Genomic DNA, 13,386 nt, shown 5'->3' on the forward strand with positions numbered 1-13,386 from the left:
TCAAAATAATTTTTTGTCTGCATCTAGCTCTGAAAAATTATTTGGCCTTCTAGCAGTGTGTGGGACTTGTTCTATTAGTCCATCTATACTGACCTCCATCAGGTTGCAAATTAAAAATAATTTTTATCTGCATCTAGCTCTGAAAAAATATTTGGCCTTCTAGCAGTGTGTGGGACTTGTTCTATTAGTCCATCTATACTGAACTCCATCAGGTTGCAAACTGAATATAATTTTTTTCTGCATCTAGCTCTGAAAAAATATTTGTCCTACTAGCAGTGTGTGGGACTTGTTCTACTCGTCCATCTATACTGACCTCCATCAGGTTGCAAATTAAAAATAATTTTTATCTGCATCTAGCTCTGAAAAAATATTTGTCCTTCTAGCAGTGTGTGGGACTTGTTCTATTAGTCCATCTATACTGAACTCCATCAGGTTGCAAATTGAATATAATTTTTTTCTGCATCTAGCTCTGAAAAAATATTTGTCCTTCTAGCAGTGTGTGAGACTTGTTCTACTAGTCCATCTATACTGACCTCCATCAGGTTGCAAATTAAAAATAATTTTTATCTGCATCTAGCTCTGAAAAAATATTTGTCCTTCTAGCAGTGTGTGGGACTTGTTCCAATAGTCCATCTATACTGACCTCCATCAGGTTGCAAACTGAATATAATTTTTTTCTGCATCTACCTCTGAAAAAATATTTGGGCTTCTAGCAGTGTGTGGGACTTGTTTTATTAGTCCATCTTTACTGACCTCCATCAGGTTGCAAATTAAAAATAATTTTTATCTGCATCTAGCTCTGAAAAAATATTTGGCTTTCTAGCAGTGTGAGGCATTGTTCTATTAGTCCATCTATACTGACCTCCATCAGGTTGCAAATTCAAAATAATTTTTTGTCTGCATCTAGCTCTGAAAAAATATTTGGCCTTCTAGCAGTGTGTGGGACTTGGTCTATTAGTCCATCTATACTGACCTCCATCAGGTTGCAAATTAAAAATATTTTTTTGTCTGCATCTAGCTCTGAAAAATTATTTGGCCTTCTAGCAGTGTGTGTGACTTGTTCTATTAGTCCATCTATACTGACCTCCATCAGGTTGCAAATTAAAAATAATTTTTATCTGCATCTAGCTCTGAAAAAATATTTGGCCTTCTAGCAGTGTGTGGGACTTGTTCTATTAGTCCATCTATACTGACCTCCATCAGGTTGCAAATTAAAAATAATTTTTTGTCTGCACCTAGCTCTGAAAAAATATTTGGCCTTCTAGCAGTGTGTGGGACTTGTTCTATTAGTCCATCTATACTGACCTCCATCAGGTTGCAAATTGAATATAATTTTTTTCTGCATCTAGCTCTGAAAAAATATTTGTCCTTCTAGCAGTGTGTGGGACTTGTTCTACTAGTCCATCTATACTGACCTCCATCAGGTTGCAAATTAAAAATAATTTTTATCTGCATCTAGCTCTGAAAAAATATTTGTCCTTCTAGCAGTGTGTGGGACTTGTTCTACTAGTCCATCTATACTGACCTCCATCAGGTTGCAAACTGAATATAACTTTTTTCTGCATCTACCTCTGAAAAAATATTTGGGCTTCTAGCAGTGTGTGGGACTTGTTTTATTAGTCCATCTATACTGACCTCCATCAGGTTGCAAATTAAAAATAATTTATATCTGCATCTAGCTCTGAAAAAATATTTGGCCTTCTAGCAGTGTGTGGAACTTGTTCTATTAGTCCATCTATACTGACCTCCATCAAGTTGCAAATTAAAAATATTTTTTTGTCTGCATTTAGCTCTGAAAAAATATTTGGCCTTCTAGCAGTGTGTGGGACTTGTTCTATTAGTCCATCTATACTGACCTCCATGAGGTTGCAAATTAAAAATATTTTTTGTCTGCATCTAGCTCTGAAAAAATATTTGGCCTTCTAGCAGTGTGTGGGACTTGTTCTATTAGTCCATCTATACTGACCTCCATCAGGTTGCAAATACAAAATAATTTTTATCTGCATCTAGCTCTGAAAAAAAATTTGTCCTTCTATCAGTGTGTGGGACTTGTTCTAGTAGTCCATCTATACTGACCTCCATCAGGTTGCAAATTAAAAATAATTTTTATCTGCATCTAGCTCTGAAAAAATATTTGTCCTTCTAGCAGTGTGTGGGACTTGTTCCAATAGTCCATCTATACTGACCTCCATCAGGTTGCAAACTGAATATAATCTTTTTCTGCATCTACCTCTGAAAAAATATTTGGGCTTCTAGCAGTGTGTGGGACTTGTTTTATTAGTCCATCTTTACTGACCTCCATCAGGTTGCAAATTAAAAATAATTTTTATCTGCATCTAGCTCTGAAAAAATATTTGGCCTTCTAGCAGTGTGAGGCATTGTTCTATTAGTCCATCTATACTGACCTCCATCAGGTTGCAAATTCAAAATAATTTTTTGTCTGCATCTAGCTCTGAAAAAATATTTGGCCTTCTAGCAGTGTGTGGGACTTGGTCTATTAGTCCATCTATACTGACCTCCATCAGGTTGCAAATTAAAAATATTTTTTTGTCTGCATCTAGCTCTGAAAAATTATTTGGCCTTCTAGCAGTGTGTGGGACTTGTTCTATTAGTCCATCTATACTGACCTCCATCAGGTTGCAAATTAAAAATAATTTTTATCTGCATCTAGCTCTGAAAAAATATTTGGCCTTCTAGCAGTGTGTGGGACTTGTTCTATTAGTCCATCTATACTGAACTCCATCAGGTTGCAAATTGAATATAATTTTTTTCTGCATCTAGCTCTGAAAAAATATTTGTCCTTCTAGCAGTGTGTGAGACTTGTTCTACTAGTCCATCTATACTGACCTCCATCAGGTTGCAAATTAAAAATAATTTTTATCTGCATCTAGCTCTGAAAAAATATTTGTCCTTCTAGCAGTGTGTGGGACTTGTTCCAATAGTCCATCTATACTGACCTCCATCAGGTTGCAAACTGAATATAATTTTTTTCTGCATCTACCTCTGAAAAAATATTTGGGCTTCTAGCAGTGTGTGGGACTTGTTTTATTAGTCCATCTTTACTGACCTCCATCAGGTTGCAAATTAAAAATAATTTTTATCTGCATCTAGCTCTGAAAAAATATTTGGCTTTCTAGCAGTGTGAGGCATTGTTCTATTAGTCCATCTATACTGACCTCCATCAGGTTGCAAATTCAAAATAATTTTTTGTCTGCATCTAGCTCTGAAAAAATATTTGGCCTTCTAGCAGTGTGTGGGACTTGGACTATTAGTCCATCTATACTGACCTCCATCAGGTTGCAAATTAAAAATATTTTTTTGTCTGCATCTAGCTCTGAAAAATTATTTGGCCTTCTAGCAGTGTGTGGGACTTGTTCTATTAGTCCATCTATACTGACCTCCATCAGGTTGCAAATTAAAAATAATTTTTATCTGCATCTAGCTCTGAAAAAATATTTGGCCTTCTAGCAGTGTGTGGGACTTGTTCTATTAGTCCATCTATACTGACCTCCATCAGGTTGCAAATTAAAAATAATTTTTTGTCTGCACCTAGCTCTGAAAAAATATTTGGCCTTCTAGCAGTGTGTGGGACTTGTTCTATTAGTCCATCTATACTGACCTCCATCAGGTTGCAAATTGAATATAATTTTTTTCTGCATCTAGCTCTGAAAAAATATTTGTCCTTCTAGCAGTGTGTGGGACTTGTTCTACTAGTCCATCTATACTGACCTCCATCAGGTTGCAAATTAAAAATAATTTTTATCTGCATCTAGCTCTGAAAAAATATTTGTCCTTCTAGCAGTGTGTGGGACTTGTTCTACTAGTCCATCTATACTGACCTCCATCAGGTTGCAAACTGAATATAACTTTTTTCTGCATCTACCTCTGAAAAAATATTTGGGCTTCTAGCAGTGTGTGGGACTTGTTTTATTAGTCCATCTATACTGACCTCCATCAGGTTGCAAATTAAAAATAATTTATATCTGCATCTAGCTCTGAAAAAATATTTGGCCTTCTAGCAGTGTGTGGAACTTGTTCTATTAGTCCATCTATACTGACCTCCATCAAGTTGCAAATTAAAAATATTTTTTTGTCTGCATTTAGCTCTGAAAAAATATTTGGCCTTCTAGCAGTGTGTGGGACTTGTTCTATTAGTCCATCTATACTGACCTCCATCAGGTTGCAAATTAAAAATATTTTTTGTCTGCATCTAGCTCTGAAAAAATATTTGGCCTTCTAGCAGTGTGTGGGACTTGTTCTATTAGTCCATCTATACTGACCTCCATCAGGTTGCAAATTAAAAATAATTTTTATCTGCATCTAGCTCTGAAAAAATATTTGGCCTTCTAGCAGTGTGTGGGACTTGTTCTATTAATCCATCTATACTGAACTCCATCAGGTTGCAAATTGAATATAATTTTTTTCTGCATCTAGCTCTGAAAAAATATTTGTCCTTCTAGCAGTGTGTGAGACTTGTTCTACTAGTCCATCTATACTGACCTCCATCAGGTTGCAAATTAAAAATAATTTTTATCTGCATCTAGCTCTGAAAAAATATTTGTCCTTCTAGCAGTGTGTGGGACTTGTTCCAATAGTCCATCTATACTGACCTCCATCAGGTTGCAAACTGAATATAATTTTTTTCTGCATCTACCTCTGAAAAAATATTTGGGCTTCTAGCAGTGTGTGGGACTTGTTTTATTAGTCCATCTTTACTGACCTCCATCAGGTTGCAAATTAAAAATAATTTTTATCTGCATCTAGCTCTGAAAAAATATTTGGCTTTCTAGCAGTGTGAGGCATTGTTCTATTAGTCCATCTATACTGACCTCCATCAGGTTGCAAATTCAAAATAATTTTTTGTCTGCATCTAGCTCTGAAAAAATATTTGGCCTTCTAGCAGTGTGTGGGACTTGGTCTATTAGTCCATCTATACTGACCTCCATCAGGTTGCAAATTAAAAATATTTTTTTGTCTGCATCTAGCTCTGAAAAATTATTTGGCCTTCTAGCAGTGTGTGGGACTTGTTCTATTAGTCCATCTATACTGACCTCCATCAGGTTGCAAATTAAAAATAATTTTTATCTGCATCTAGCTCTGAAAAAATATTTGGCCTTCTAGCAGTGTGTGGGACTTGTTCTACTAGTCCATCTATACTGACCTCCATCAGGTTGCAAATTAAAAATAATTTTTATCTGCATCTAGCTCTGAAAAAATATTTGTCCTTCTAGCAGTGTGTGGGACTTGTTCTACTAGTCCATCTATACTGACCTCCATCAGGTTGCAAACTGAATATAATTTTTTTCTGCAACTACCTCTGAAAAAATATTTGGGCTTCTAGCATTTTGTGGGACTTGTTTTATTAGTCCATCTATACTGACCTCCATCAGGTTGCAAATTAAAAATAATTTTTATCTGCATCTAGCTCTGAAAAAATATTTGGCCTTCTAGCAGTGTGTGGGACTTGTTCTATTAGTCCATCTATACTGACCTCCATCAGGTTTCAAATTCAAAATAATTTTTTGTCTGCATCTAGCTCTGAAAAAATATTTGGCCTTCTAGCAGTGTGTGGGACTTGTTCTATTAGTCCATCTATACCGACCTCCATCAGGTTGCAAATTAAAAATTATTTTTATCGGCATCTAGCTCTGAAAAGATATTTGGCCTCTAGCAGTGTGTGGGACTTGTTCTATTAGTCCATCTATACTGACCTCCATCAGGTTGCAAATTAAAAATAATTTTTTCTCTGCATCTAGCTCTGAAAAAATATTTGGCCTTCTAGCAGTGTGTGGGACTTGTTCTATTAGTCCATCTATACTGACCTCCATCAGGTTGCAAATTGAATATAATTTTTTTCTGCATCTAGCTCTGAAAAAATATTTGTCCTTCTAGCAGTGTGCGGGACTTGTTCTACTAGTCCATCTATACTGACCTCCATTAGGTTGCAAATTAAAAATAATTTTTATCTGCATCTAGCTCTGAAAAAATATTTGTCCTTCTAGCAGTGTGTGGGACTTGTTCTACTAGTCCATCTATACTGATTTCCATCAGGTTGCAAACTGAATATAATTTTTTTCTGCATCTACCTCTGAAAAAATATTTGGGCTTCTAGCAGTGTGTGAGACTTGTTTTATTAGTCCATCTATACTGACCTCTGTAGTGCCGGCGTCCCTGCCCTCTGCTAGGCAGGGACGCTGCTCCTCTCACCGCTCTGCTCCGTGCCCGGCTTCCTCCCCCCGCTCTGCTGTCAGCGCGCGCTCCGTCCCGGCGTCCTCCTCCTGCTCTGCTCTCAGCGCGCGCTCCTTCCCGGCCCCTGTGCTTAGGGCGCGCGCGCGCGCGCTCCCCTCCTCTTAAAGGGGCCGCGCGCGCCGCCCTAAAGAGTCCCCGGCCAATGGCCGGAGGACTTCATCATATATAAGGCACCTCCTCCAAAATGGAGGTGCCCGAGCAATGTTGTTTGCACCTGTGTCTCACCTGTGCTTCAGCCCTCAGGTCCCGTTGCCAGTTACCTGCCAGTTTCCTGCCAGTTTCCTGCTAGTTACCTGCCAGTACCTGCCAGTTACCTGCCTGATTCCTGCCTGAATACTTGTTACCTGTCTGCCAGTCTGAGGTCCGACAGTCTGCCTTACTACTCCTGTCAGTCTGTCTAAAGGACCAGCCTGCCCGCTCACCTGGGAGCGCATATCAGCTACCTGCCTGCTTGCCTGAGGTCCGACGGTCTGCCTTACTACTCCGGTCAGTCTGTCTATGGACCAGCTTGCCCGCTCACCTGGGAGCGCTTCTCCGTTATCTGCCTGCTTGCCAGCCCGGAGGCTCCGTTGTCACGTGCTGTGACCACCAGCTACTCCAAACTCTTGCCCGCTCACCTGGGAGCACATCTCCGTTACCTGCCTGCTTGCCAGCCCGGAGGTCCCGTTGTCACGTGCGGTGACCATCAGCTATTCCAGAGACTCTTGCCCGCTCACCTGGGAGCGCTTCTCCGTTACCTACCTGCCTGCCAGCCCGGAGGTTCCGCCGTCACGTGCCGTGACCACCTGCTATTCCAGAGACTCTCGCTTGCTCACCTGGGAGCACACATCTACCACCTGCCTGCTAGCCTACCCGGAGGCTCTGCCATCACAGGTCGTACCTACCCCTTACCCAGAGACTGCCCTGATCACTTGCCGTAACTCCCTGTCCGTTCACCCAGAGACTGCCACCCGCTCCCTTACAAGGGCCGCCCCCTTGTATAGTAGCTCAGAGGTTCCGCCTCCCGGACCCGTTACAGTCCGCATCCCGGACCCGTTACAGTTTGCTCGGGCCATGGAACCCGGTGGCACCCAAGCTCCCTCGCTCTCGGACCTCGGTCTTGAACTGTCCCGTCAGAGGTCCCAACAGGAGGCCATCCTGGGTCACCTGCGGAATGTTAATACTCGCCTGAACACTCTGTCTGATCCACCAACAACCTCCGCCAGTGCCATATCTTGCAATCCGGCGGCTCCGCTGCTCACTAATACTATGGTATCCTACCCCGGACCCCGGCTTTCTGCACCTCCTCGCTTCGGAGGCGACCCCGTCCAGGCTCGGGGCTTCTTGAATCAGTGCACCCTGCATTTTGAACTTTTGTCCTACCAGTTTAACTCCGACCGGGCCAAAATTGCCTTCATCATGTCCCATCTCACCGGGGAGGCCCTGGCCTGGCTGAATCCTCTATGGGAGAGAGGAGACCCCCTGGTGTCCAACTTGCCTGCTTTTCTCACGGCTTTCCGGAAAGTCTTCGACGAACCCGGACGGAAGATCTCATCTGCATCATCGTTGCTACGCCTCCGTCAGGGGAGTCTCACCGTGGGCCAATATGCCATACGGTTCCGTACCCTTGCCTCGGAGCTGGCCTGGGATAACGACGCTCTGGTTTCCGTCTTCTGGGAGGGTCTGTCCGGCCGTATTAAAGATGAACTTGCCGGTCGGGACATTCCTACCACTCTCGATGACTTAATAACTCTTGCCACCCGAATTGACCTACGGTTTCAGGAGCGTGCCAAAGAGGTCACCCGTGAGAGAAGGATTCCACGTTTAGCTCCTACTTTCCAGAAACCCGTCATTCCCTCCATCTCTCCCCAGGTACACTCTCCTGAGCCTATGCAGGTCGACCAGACCAAGATGGTCAAAACCCGTCAGGACTCACGCCGTGCCGAGGGGAGCTGCTTCTACTGTGGCAGTAAGGAGCACCGGATCCGTGCCTGCCCGGAGAGGTCGGGAAACGCCTGTGTCTAGGTTCGCTCAGAGAGGTCCACCTAGACAAGAATAAATCCTCTCCATCCCTGCTGTTGTCAGTTTCGATCATCTACGGGGAGAACCGTTATTTCGAACTAGCCCAACTTGACTCTGGAGCAGCCGGGAACCTTATTTCACAGTCCCTGGTTGAGAAATACCGCATCCCCACCAAACCTCTGGCTGTACCCTTGTCTGTCGCTGCCGTGGATGGGGGCCTCTTACCTCGCCCCATTCAACTCATCACCGAATCCATTACCCTGCAGGTGGGAATGCTGCATTCTGAAAGTATCTCCTTTCATGTTCTGCCTGGACTCTCTCACGCCCTCTTGCTAGGTCTGCCCTGGCTCCAGAGACATGCACCCGTGCTAGACTGGCAAACCGGAGAGGTCCTTCGCTGGGGACAAGACTGTCATAAAACCTGCCTGGTTCCCGTCCATCCCGTCCGTCCCTCTCCTACCCCAGCTAATCTACCTGGACTTCCGATTCCTTATTGGTCTTATGCAGATGTCTTTAATAAAAAGGAGGCAGAGACATTACCACCACATAGACCATACGACTGTCCCATCGATCTGCTACCCGGTACTACTCCTCCCCGTGGGCGTATCTATCCTTTATCCGCTGCTGAGACCCGGTCAATGTCCGAATATATTGAGGAGAATCTGGCCAGAGGATTCATCCGGAAATCTACCTCCCCGGCGGGAGCAGGCTTCTTTTTCGTCAAAAAGAGGGACGGCTCTCTCCGTCCCTGTATAGACTATAGAGGCCTAAACCTGATCACGGTGAAGAATAAGTACCCCCTTCCGCTCATTCCAGAATTATTTGATCGTCTGAGGGGGGCTAGGATCTTCACCAAACTGGACCTTCGTGGGGCGTACAACCTGGTTCGTATTCATCAGGGGGATGAATGGAAGACGGCATTCAACACCCGGGACGGCCACTATGAATACCTGGTAATGCCCTTTGGTTTCTGTAACGCTCCTGCCGTCTTTCAAGAGTTGGTCAATGACATCTTCCGGGACCTTCTCTACTCCTGCGTAGTGGTGTACCTGGACGACATCTTGGTCTTCTCTCCGGATCTCCAGACTCACCGGAGGGACGTTCGTCAGGTCCTGCTCAGGCTAAGGCAGAACCATCTCTACGCTAAATTTGAGAAGTGCCTCTTTGAGCAGACCTCGCTTCCGTTTCTGGGCTACATTATCTCTCAGACCGGCCTTCAAATGGATCCTGAGAAACTGTCTGCCATCGAGAAATGGCCCCGACCGGAGGGGTTGAAGGCCATTCAGCGTTTCCTGGGCTTCGCCAACTACTACCGCCTCTTCATACCACACTTCTCTTCCCGGACGGCCCCAATTTCTGCGCTCACCCGTAAAGGTACTAATCCCAAAGAGTGGCCACCCGAAGCAGAGGAGGCCTTTCTTTCCCTTAAACAGGCCTTCTCTTCCGCCCCGGTGCTGCATCGCCCAGATGGCAACAAGCAGTTCTTCCTGGAAGTTGACGCCTCCTCCTCTGGAGCCGGAGCGGTACTTACTCAAAAATCATCTTCCGGGAGGATGGTAACTTGTGGCTTCTTCTCTAAACTCTTCTCCTCCTCTGAGCGCAACTATTCCATAGGAGACCGAGAGTTATTGGCCATCAAACTGGCATTGGAGGAGTGGCGTTACCTGCTCGAGGGGGCTCTTCACCCGGTAATAATTTACACTGACCACAAGAACTTGGCTTACCTCCAGCATGCCCAGAGACTTAACCCGCGCCAAGCCCGGTGGTCCTTGTTTTTTGCTCGTTTTGATTTTGTCCTTCATTTTCGCCCGGCTGACAAAAACGTCAAGGCGGATGCCTTGTCTCGATCCTTTCTGGTGTCTGATCTCGAGGAGGATCCGAAACATATCATCGATCCCGCCAGAGTAATGCAGGTGGCTCCCGTGAGTCTAAATCGTCTTCCTCCTGGTAAGATGTTCGTACCAGTACCTGATCGGGAGAAGATTCTACACTGGGGTCATTCGTCTAAACTAGCTGGCCACGCCGGTCAGAAAAAGACCCTCCAGCTTATTACCCGGCACTACTGGTGGCCTAACCTGCACAAGGATGTAATAGACTTTGTTTCTGCCTGTGTGTCCTGCGCCCGCAACAAAGTTCCGAGACACCTGCCGGCCGGCCGCCTCCTACCTCTGCCAGTACCTGCTGCCCCCTGGCAGCATATAGCGATGGACTTCATTACTGATCTGCCCGTCTCTGCCGGTTGTACGGTCATTTGGGTGGTCGCTGACCGCTTCTCCAAGATGGCTCACTTCATTCCACTGCCAGGTCTTCCGTCTGCACCCGAGCTGGCTAAAGACTTTATCCGCCACATCTTCCGTCTTCATGGCCTGCCCCGTCACATCGTGTCGGATCGTGGGGTACAGTTCACTTCCCGTTTCTGGAGAGCCACTTGTAAATTGCTGGACGTCACCCTGGACTTCTCCTCCGCTTACCACCCACAGTCTAATGGTCAAGTGGAGCGGATCAATCAGAACCTGACCAGTTACCTTCGGCACTTCGTTAATGCCCACCATTCTGACTGGGTGGATCTCCTGCCATGGGCCGAATTCTCGTACAACAATCACGAGAGCGAGTCTTCCTCCAAATCCCCGTTTTTTGTAGTCTACGGTCAGCATCCTCGGATCCCGTTTCCCGTCTCCACCTCGGCGGACAATCCGGCTGCGGAATCTCTTGTTAACAAATTTTCCTCCATATGGGAGAGTACCCGGTCCGCACTCCTTCTGTCATCCGAGCGTATGAAAAGACACGCTGACAAAAAACGTCTGGACCCTCCTCAATTCCGCCCTGGGGATAAAGTCTGGCTCTCGTCCAAATATGTCCGGCTCAAGATCCCTTCCTATAAGTTAGGGCCTCGGTTCATCGGCCCACTGGAGGTCATCAGTCAGATCAACCCGGTGGCCTATAAATTGAAACTCCCGGCCAACTTACGGATCCCTAACTCCTTCCATGTGTCTCTCCTCAAACCTGTGGTACTTAACTCTTTTTCCAAGTCTACAGGTACGCCTCCTGCTCCGGTTTCTGCTGAGGACGAGTTTGAGGTAGAGAACATTCTTGCCACCAAAAGGGTAAGAGGAAAGACCTTTTTCCTGGTAGATTGGAAGGGGTTTGGTCCTGAGGAGAGAACGTGGGAGCCCCGGGAGAACATCCATGCCCCTCTCATCCTAGCTAAATTTCTGTCTGGCCTAAAAAAGGGGGGGCCTAAAGGGGGGGGTACTGTAGTGCCGGCGTCCCTGCCCTCTGCTAGGCAGGGACGCTGCTCCTCTCACCGCTCTGCTCCGTTCCCGGCTTCCTCCCCCCGCTCTGCTGTCAGCGCGCGCTCCGTCCCGGCGTCCTCCTCCTGCTCTGCTCTCAGCGCGCGCTCCTTCCCGGCCCCTGTGCTTAGGGCGCGCGCGCGCGCTCCCCTCCTCTTAAAGGGGCCGCGCGCGCCGCCCTAAAGAGTCCCCGGCCAATGGCCGGAGGACTTCATCACATATAAGGCACCTCCTCCAAAATGGAGGTGCCCGAGCAATGTTGTTTGCACCTGTGTCTCACCTGTGCTTCAGCCCTCAGGTCCCGTTGCCAGTTACCTGCCAGTTTCCTGCCAGTTTCCTGCTAGTTACCTGCCAGTACCTGCCAGTTACCTGCCTGATTCCTGCCTGAATACTTGTTACCTGTCTGCCAGTCTGAGGTCCGACGGTCTGCCTTACTACTCCTGTCAGTCTGTCTAAAGGACCAGCCTGCCCGCTCACCTGGGAGCGCATATCAGCTACCTGCCTGCTTGCCTGAGGTCCGACGGTCTGCCTTACTACTCCGGTCAGTCTGTCTATGGACCAGCTTGCCCGCTCACCTGGGAGCGCTTCTCCGTTATCTGCCTGCTTGCCAGCCCGGAGGCTCCGTTGTCACGTGCTGTGACCACCAGCTACTCCAAACTCTTGCCCGCTCACCTGGGAGCGCATCTCCGTTACCTGCCTGCTTGCCAGCCCGGAGGTCCCGTTGTCACGTGCGGTGACCATCAGCTATTCCAGAGACTCTTGCCCGCTCACCTGGGAGCGCTTCTCCGTTACCTACCTGCCTGCCAGCCCGGAGGTTCCGCCGTCACGTGCCGTGACCACCTGCTATTCCAGAGACTCTCGCTTGCTCACCTGGGAGCACACATCTACCACCTGCCTGCTAGCCTACCCGGAGGCTCTGCCATCACAGGTCGTACCTACCCCTTACCCAGAGACTGCCCTGATCACTTGCCGTAACTCCCTGTCCGTTCACCCAGAGACTGCCACCCGCTCCCTTACAAGGGCCGCCCCCTTGTATAGTAGCTCAGAGGTTCCGCCTCCCGGACCCGTTACAGTCCGCCTCCCGGACCCGTTACAACCTCCATCAGCTTGCAAATTAAAATAAATTTTTATCTGCATCTAGCTCTGAAAAAATATTTGGCCTTCTAGCAGTGTGTGGGACTTGTTCTATTGGTCCATCTATACTGACCTCCATCAGGTTGCAAATTCAAAATTATTTTTTGTCTTCATCTAGCTCTGAAAAAATATTTGGCCTTCTAGCAGTGTGTGGGACTTGTTCTACTAGTCCATCTATACTGACCTCCATCAGGTTGCAATTTAAAATAATTTTTATCTGCATCTAGCTCTGAAAAAATATTTGTCCTTCTAGCAGTGTGTGGGACTTGTTCTACTTGTCCATCTATACTGACCTCCATCAGGTTGCAAATTAAAAATATTTTTTTGTCTGCATCTAGCTCTGAAAAAATATTTGGCCTTCTAGCAGTGTGTGGGACTTGTTCTATTAGTCCATCTATACTGACCTCCATCAGGTTGCAAATTAAAAATATTTTTTTGTCTGCATCTAGCTCTGAAAAAATATTTGGCCTTCTAGCAGTGTGTGGGACTTGTTCTATTAGTCCATCTATACTGACCTCCATCAGGTTGCAAATTAAAAATATTTTTTTGTCTGCATCTAGCTCTGAAAAAATATTTGTCCTTCTAGCAGTGTGTGGGACTTGGTCTATTAGTCCATCTATACTGACCTCCATCAGGTTGCAAATTAAAAATATTTTTTTGTCTGCATCTAGCTCTGAAAAAATATTTGGCCTTCTAGCAGTGTTGTGGGACT

The sequence above is a fragment of the Phyllobates terribilis genome, unplaced genomic scaffold, assembly GCF_046119375.1.
Source record: "Phyllobates terribilis strain yellow unplaced genomic scaffold, ASM4611937v1 Scaffold_1__5_contigs__length_1240528914, whole genome shotgun sequence".
Classification (NCBI taxonomy): domain Eukaryota; kingdom Metazoa; phylum Chordata; class Amphibia; order Anura; family Dendrobatidae; genus Phyllobates; species Phyllobates terribilis.